This window comes from Nilaparvata lugens, chromosome 4, assembly GCF_014356525.2.
Source record: "Nilaparvata lugens isolate BPH chromosome 4, ASM1435652v1, whole genome shotgun sequence".
Classification (NCBI taxonomy): Eukaryota; Metazoa; Arthropoda; class Insecta; order Hemiptera; family Delphacidae; genus Nilaparvata; species Nilaparvata lugens.
Window position 1 is genome coordinate 56768221 of NC_052507.1, and position 7492 is coordinate 56775712.

At 34.5% G+C, this 7492-nt stretch overlaps 1 protein-coding gene across 2 annotated transcripts in view; it reads left to right on the plus strand.

Moving 5' to 3' along the window:
* The window catches only part of LOC111048706 (zwei Ig domain protein zig-8), a 439994-nt gene extending 432966 nt beyond the window's left edge, over positions 1 to 7028 (plus strand). For both annotated transcript variants that reach the window (XM_039425940.1, XM_039425941.1), the window contains exon 8: positions 6774 to 7028. The gene's annotated coding sequence lies outside the window, so the exon portion shown is untranslated. The remainder of the gene's footprint in view (positions 1 to 6773) is intronic.
* The last annotated feature ends 464 nt before the right edge of the window (positions 7029 to 7492 follow it).

A 7492-nucleotide genomic window follows, 5' to 3' on the forward strand; every position in this document is an offset into this window, starting at 1 on the left:
AGTCGAAGTATTAACAAGGTGACGTGCAAAGTTTCAAGTTGGGGTTGCAAAATTTAGATGGAGTGCGGAAACTTCCTCTTGTTTCTCCACATGATTGAACAATACCGTGATAGTAAAAAAAGAGCAGTTCATTCCAAATTCAAAATTGATCAATTATCAAGTGCATTAATCAAATTTGTTTTGGGGTATGATCACATTGGATTGGTTTATGTGCAAGTGCATGTCATATCATGCATGAGCCAAGAAACAAAATATTGAAAGAGCCATTGAGACACGTTGTAAATTGTCTGCAGCTACTCACACGGAACGCAACCATCAAGTGGTGAGAGTGCTCCTTTTGCTGATTTCAAATTTCATCTGCGCGCTTGGTCAGTCATGACCACACGTGCATCACTTTTTTCCTTTTCAAAGAAATATTCAGCTGTTTCCATACTTTTGACCTACCCTGTTTATAGTGTAGATATGGAGAAAGAGAATTTATATAAGAAGAATGAGAATATAGAAAGCTTTGATTGCACTATTCCATCCATGTAATATCGGGAAGAGCAACTTTTCCTTCTTAAACGAGTAGGCGTGTTTTGTGATAAAGCGATTGTTCACTCTAAATTCAAAATTCGTATAATTTAGAACATTTTTCTAGGAATCATTTTACACAAAACAAGACTCTAATCTGACTGCCTAGCCTACTACAATGAATAAGAATTTGGACACATTACACAAAAAATATTAACCTGACGTTATGCTACAAGCTCGAAGTCTGAAACTCCAAGACGCAATCCGAGTAGTTCAAAAGTCGAAAGAAGAGTGCCCGGAAAGAATGCATTTCTGTCTTCAGACCTGACTCTTGCAAAACGTGGAAACTAGACTATGGCAGAGTGGAAGAAGAGTCAGACACTGGTGAGGACGATTGGACGGAAACTCATTTCCCAGGCTGGGATGCTATAGTGAGGTCCACGTTATAATTCAATGGTATTGCTATCCTTGTCTTTTATTCAACAAAGTGCATAGTGCTATCTCTTTCTTGCTCTGCTTTGCTGCAGATCGTCTTGAAACAATGTAGAATTTATAATTATCTTTTAATAATAGTTTTGGTTTTTGTTATCTAATATTCTGTCTTTATTCAACGTTCATTTTGCACATTTATCCATTCATATAACTGATATGATTTAGCAATGCATCAGCAGAATGGTGGTAATAGTGGAATAGATATAGAATGAGACTAGAAGATGGATAATACTTAAGTGACCCAGTTTATAGTATGTATGCAAACTAGCTTCATGCCATTATGATCATTGTTCTATGGCTCTATGACTATGAAATGCTCTATCATCTATATGTATCAAGCTGTACGCTCTACTAGGTCAACCCTTGTTTAAATATTGAGGAAAGTTAATGGGATAGATAGTTTGATAGCTGGATCGTAGTGTAGCTCAACGATTTCAATTGAATAGTATTGTTATCGTATTTATCTATTCAATGATCACAAATATTGTATCTTATTATCATCGCATTGTCATACAAGTCGAAGTATTAACAAGGTGACGTGCAAAGTTTCAAGTTGGGGTTGCAAAATTTAGATGGAGTGCGGAAACTTCCTCTTGTTTCTCCACATGATTGAACAATACCGTGATAGTAAAAAAAGAGCAGTTCATTCCAAATTCAAAATTGATCAATTATCAAGTGCATTAATCAAATTTGTTTTGGGGTATGATCACATTGGATTGGTTTATGTGCAAGTGCATGTCATATCATGCATGAGCCAAGAAACAAAATATTGAAAGAGCCATTGAGACACGTTGTAAATTGTCTGCAGCTACTCACACGGAACGCAACCATCAAGTGGTGAGAGTGCTCCTTTTGCTGATTTCAAATTTCATCTGCGCGCTTGGTCAGTCATGACCACACGTGCATCACTTTTTTCCTTTTCAAAGAAATATTCAGCTGTTTCCATACTTTTGACCTACCCTGTTTATAGTGTAGATATGGAGAAAGAGAATTTATATAAGAAGAATGAGAATATAGAAAGCTTTGATTGCACTATTCTATCCATGTAATATCGGGAAGAGCAACTTTTCCTTCTTAAACGAGTAGGCGTGTTTTGTGATAAAGCAATTGTTCACTCTAAATTCAAAATTCGTATAATTTAGAACATTTTTCTAGGAATCATTTTACACAAAACAAGACTCTAATCTGACTGCCTAGCCTACTACAATGAATAAGAATTTGGACACATTACACAAAAAATATTAACCTGACGTTATGCTACAAGCTCGAAGTCTGAAACTCCAAGACGCAATCCGAGTAGTTCGAAAGTCGAAAGAAGAGTGCCCGGAAAGAATGCATTTCTGTCTTCAGACCTGACTCTTGCAAAACGTGGAAAACTAGACTATGGCAGAGTGGAAGAAGAGTCAGACACTGGTGAGGACGATTGGACGGAAACTCATTTTCCCAGGCTGGGATGCTATAGTGAGGTCCACGTTATAATTCAATGGTATTGCTATCCTTGTCTTTTATTCAACAAAGTGCATAGTGCTATCTCTTTCTCGCTCTGCTTTGCTGCAGATCGTCTTGAAACAATGTAGAATTTATAATTATTAATTAACCAAATTGTTCATCTTAATTATGTAAATTCATATGAAATTATTGAAAAATATGATTTAATGCTTAATAGAATATAATTGATTATTTCAAACTAGATTAAACAGTTAATATTAAATTAATCAACCTGTATCAGCTATCGTCCATAGAAGTCATTGACAAGACAGAGGTTCGGCAATGTTTTTCCCCTATCTTTCTCCACTGCCATTATATTGTAAACCCCATTATAGCTATGCAGTTCTCAACCCTGAGAAAAATCCTCACCTCGTCCATCAGTTAGAAAAATGCAAGCTTTCCGTAGCCTATGCTGGGCAGCCAGCGAGGAAATTACGTTCTAATAAATACTATTAATTTATCTTACTGTCCAACTATGATTCTATATTCCACCAGTTCCAAATTCAATGTCTTTTATCAATGATTTCTATCAAATCTATGAACTATAGGACCACTCTCAAACAAAGTTAGCAAAAAATATCAAACTGAATGCATGACGAATTGAAAACTTGGCAAACTGAAAACTAGACGTAATAAAAAATTTTGAGAATTTTAAAATAGGCCTATAACTTTCATCGGTAAATGAAAAATCTATATGCAAAATTTCAAGTTAATCAGTTTAGTATTACAGACGTGATGATGCGTCGTCATTTATGAATTTCCTATCCTGTACGTGTTTAAGCCGATTTTCTATATAAAAAAATTCAAAACACAATAATAGCCTATAGCCAGATCAGTAAGTCCAAACATTTATTTCAAAAAGCATCTTTAGATGAAAATTCATCTTGATTCTCAGTCTAAAAAATTGGTTGAATATGTGATAATTTAATGATATCAGAGGAACTATAAATTCAATTACACAATACTATAATAGCTCAAAGCCTCATTGGAAATCAGTGGAAATTCAAAGTTCATTCCGATTTCAAATTCACTGTATCCCAAATTGCAATGAAATATTGGGAATACTTTCGAATTCTGGATATTTTCTGAATTCCTCAATAAAACAGTCTAATTCAACAACACTGTTATTCTGTGATAGTTTAGAGCCAGATCAGTTCCTAAACGTCTCTGTTACAAGCGGTTACCCCTCAACCCCTCCAACCAACGCTCCTTGCATCACCGTCATTGTACACTGTGGAGACACTCACTCCTACTGTCAGTATTCCTTATGAATAGCATTTATACTCACCAATGCTACCAATGCTGCCAGTTTGAAGTGACTTTCTCTTTAGGGTAAAAGTAAACAATTAATAGCCGAAGTGAGCAAACAAACCCATCTGAGGAACAAACCAACACTGTGGAGGGTAGCGAAACCTGCCTGGGTTTACCTAGTTGTATCAGCATCGTTACGCAGCTTCTTCTCTTCTCTTTGAGACTGTTTTGGTTCTATCTGTCTTGTTGCTTCCTTATCCTATCGTATTGTTACGCACTTCCTTCTTCCCTCTTTCGTTTTATTCTGATTTTATAATAATTTATCTTCCTATCTTGCTATGATCTCTCTCCTTTATCTAAGAAGTTTTTTGAGAAATCTATTTTCTTCTCTCTCAGTCTATGCTGGTTCTCTCCTCTTGCTACATTTTTGTTACGCACATTTTATTCTAATTTCTCCTCCTTATCTCATATTTCTCATAATTTTTTTCTTCCTCATCTATGAATAATAATATTAATGAAATCTATTTTCTTCTTTATTAATCTATTCTGGTTTTGTATCCAGTTCTCAACTCCTCTCTGTTACTTCATTCCTTATTTCATCAAGATATCAAATCATTTTTTTCAATTTCCCGATTGATATCTCAATGAAGCAGTTAATTTATTATGCTTTCTATAGTTTTGTATTCTTCACCTTGACATTGAGCGTTTCATGCTCATCACTTAATCTAAGCTGCATATTCCGTTATAGTTATATTGTACTTATTCAATTCAAACATCTATCTTCTACATATATCTACTTCCTTCACTAAATTTAATCTAATTTCAAATTTCTCAAGTTATATTGTGAATATTTATTATTCTATTTTTAGTTCCAAGTTATTTTTCATCAGAACTCTTTCCCCAAATACAGACTTGTCTATGTGGGGAAAATTCACAAGTGTTTTATATTATTTATACATGTACTGCATTTTTAATGATTTTGTGAATAAACTCAATTTGAATTTTAATTTGAATTCGACTTCAGTTATTGTGCGTCTTTGCTCATCATCTATTTGCTTTTACAATCTATCTTACTTTGGATTTTTATTCATCCCTTGATCAAATTCTTGATGAATCTTATACACTTCCATCATATTTTCTATTCAGCTACTCTCAATTTTTTCCATTTTTTCCTCATATTGTTCCATCTCCATCATTCTACCCACTATTTTTGGTCTTCACCCTGAACCTATCGTGAATTTCCCCTCCTATTTTGTCCCCTGTGTCATGTTCTTCACAATCCCTCTCTCATCCACATCACTTCCACCAGTCACCTTCTTCACAAATCTCCATCTCTCAGTATTTCTTCCCTTACCCTATTCACATTCCAATCTTTTCTTGTTCATTCCTTCCTTAACATCCGCATCCTTAATCTTTGTCTTTAATTCTACTGTTTTACCAATCCTCTCACACTCTCTCTCTCTCATTTCTCTCTCAATATCTCATTTTATATCAATCACAATAGGTTCATTCCCTCCCTATACCCCAACACCACCCATAACCCATTCTTCTTGTCAGTACCCTTCTACCAGCAATTGAGTCTTCCTCGCTGACACTCTTCCTTTCATATTCTCTATCACATTCTCTAATTCACTCACTCACTCTTTCATTCTCTCAGTTTGTCTATCCTCTCACTCACTATTTATTTCTCTCTTTCCTTCTCTTGTCCTCACTGTTCAACCTGTCCTCTCTCTTCATCTATTATTTGAGTAGCATCGAATCGCAGAGCAAATATTTTGGATGATGTTTTGGTGAAGCCCAAGGTATTTGAACAGAACCATCCACTGTTGTTTTCTCTGCTACCATCCGTCTGGAATTACCCTGAAACAATCGCCTGAACTCGCTGAGAACATAAACATGTGTGGGAAAACTCAAAACATGGGTCCTCTGCCAAAGAATAATCAGATATATATTTCCCAAATTTGAGTAATAACCTTTGTCGAATGAATCATTCTACGAACTGAAATCTCGTCTCGAAAGATTCTCTGACAGAACTGTTTTGAGTAAACCTCTTATGGTAAGATTCGTTTTTGAATTTCAGCGTTGATTGGATGTGAGGCATCTATATCATTTGCGAGAAATTCTGACAATTGCTGTGATGGATAGGCTGTATATTTCGAGTGAAACAGCTCGAAGTTGTCACAAACAATATTAATTCAAACATGCAAAAGCATTAATATCGAGTTGATTGCTTCATCTTCAACAATCTCCAGTGAAGTATGTGTTCACTAGAATTTGATCATCATGTGAAATAACACTTTCACAAGTACACAGTAATGTGTACTGGTAGTATAAACAAGTACTTCTCTAGTAATCGATTGATGTGACAATCTCAAGTAGTTTTATCTGACCACTATGATAAAGACAGACTTTGTGATTGATACCTTCACTTTACTGGTGGAAAGAAGTGAATATCATAGAAATTCAGCCATGAGGAATGAGGACAGATAATATGTATCTGTTATCGTGAAGATTACTATTATAGAATTAAGGGGAATCAAATTGTATTAATATTGCTCTTTAATATGACGGAAATTTTTTCCAATGAAGTTTTTGTTATGTATGTTTTAGGACGCTGGTACCGTGCAAAAATCATGAGAATTATAAACATAAACATTCATTATTTTGAGTTATTACACATTCAAATTATGACGGTATGAGTTGAGGAAGTCAAATGGCAATTATATGATCGATTGGAAGTTAACCTAAGAAAGTGGATTGGTGCAGTGGTCGTTATAATTTGATGTGTTAGGGTGGGCACAGTAAGTCAAGACAAGACTAGTCACAATACTTCACATAGTTGCTTATGAAGCAACACACACCGATTAGTCATTGCAATTAGACATGTCTTCATGAGCAACTATGTGAAGTATAGTGACTAAACGTGTCTTGTCTTGACTATTTGGTGTGTGCCTAGCCTTACAGTTATGTGAATTTTTCTGCTTTTTTTGTCAACCTCAGTCTCATCAATTGTTATGTTTTTGTTTCAGATATTCCAGGAAATTCAATTAGAATGGTCAACAATATGAGATTTCAGCTGATGAGCCTCTGTGACAAGATAAAAAATTATTGACTGTCACCGTAGAAAGTATTATATTCCAGTTTTATAATAAATGTATAAAATTTGCAAAATATTATCTGTATTGGAAGATATTTGTTATGTTCAATAAAAAATGAAGTTGATATATTATGTGATTGATGTGATTATATTTTTGTTTATGTTTGAAATAAATGGAAATTTTATACGTTGGTTGTTTCTTGATCCGAGTATTCCATGAACACTAAAATTGGTTGATTCTCAGGTTAAGCAACAAGACTCTTTAGACCATTCACAGAGAAAATGAATTCACAAAAATACCTCCCTAGAGAAACAGTTGCATGATACCTCTCTAGAGAAACATTTGCAAGGGTGATAATATTAACACATTGGGATGATTAAATTCTTCATCGAAAAGTGCATGGTATTCCACTCATTTAATAACTATCATCTAAACATGACTTTTTAATGATCCTCTCGAATAGAATTTGATAAACTATCATATTCTACTCCATTAATGGATGAATTTTGGAATACTGATGCTTTTGCAGATAATACGATAGCAGATATTCTCGTATGTTTGTGAAGCTGTAATTCACTTAGTGTAAATATCGAGATTAGAATTCAGTACGTTGTGATGAATGGATCAATCGATTCAATGAATTGTTATAT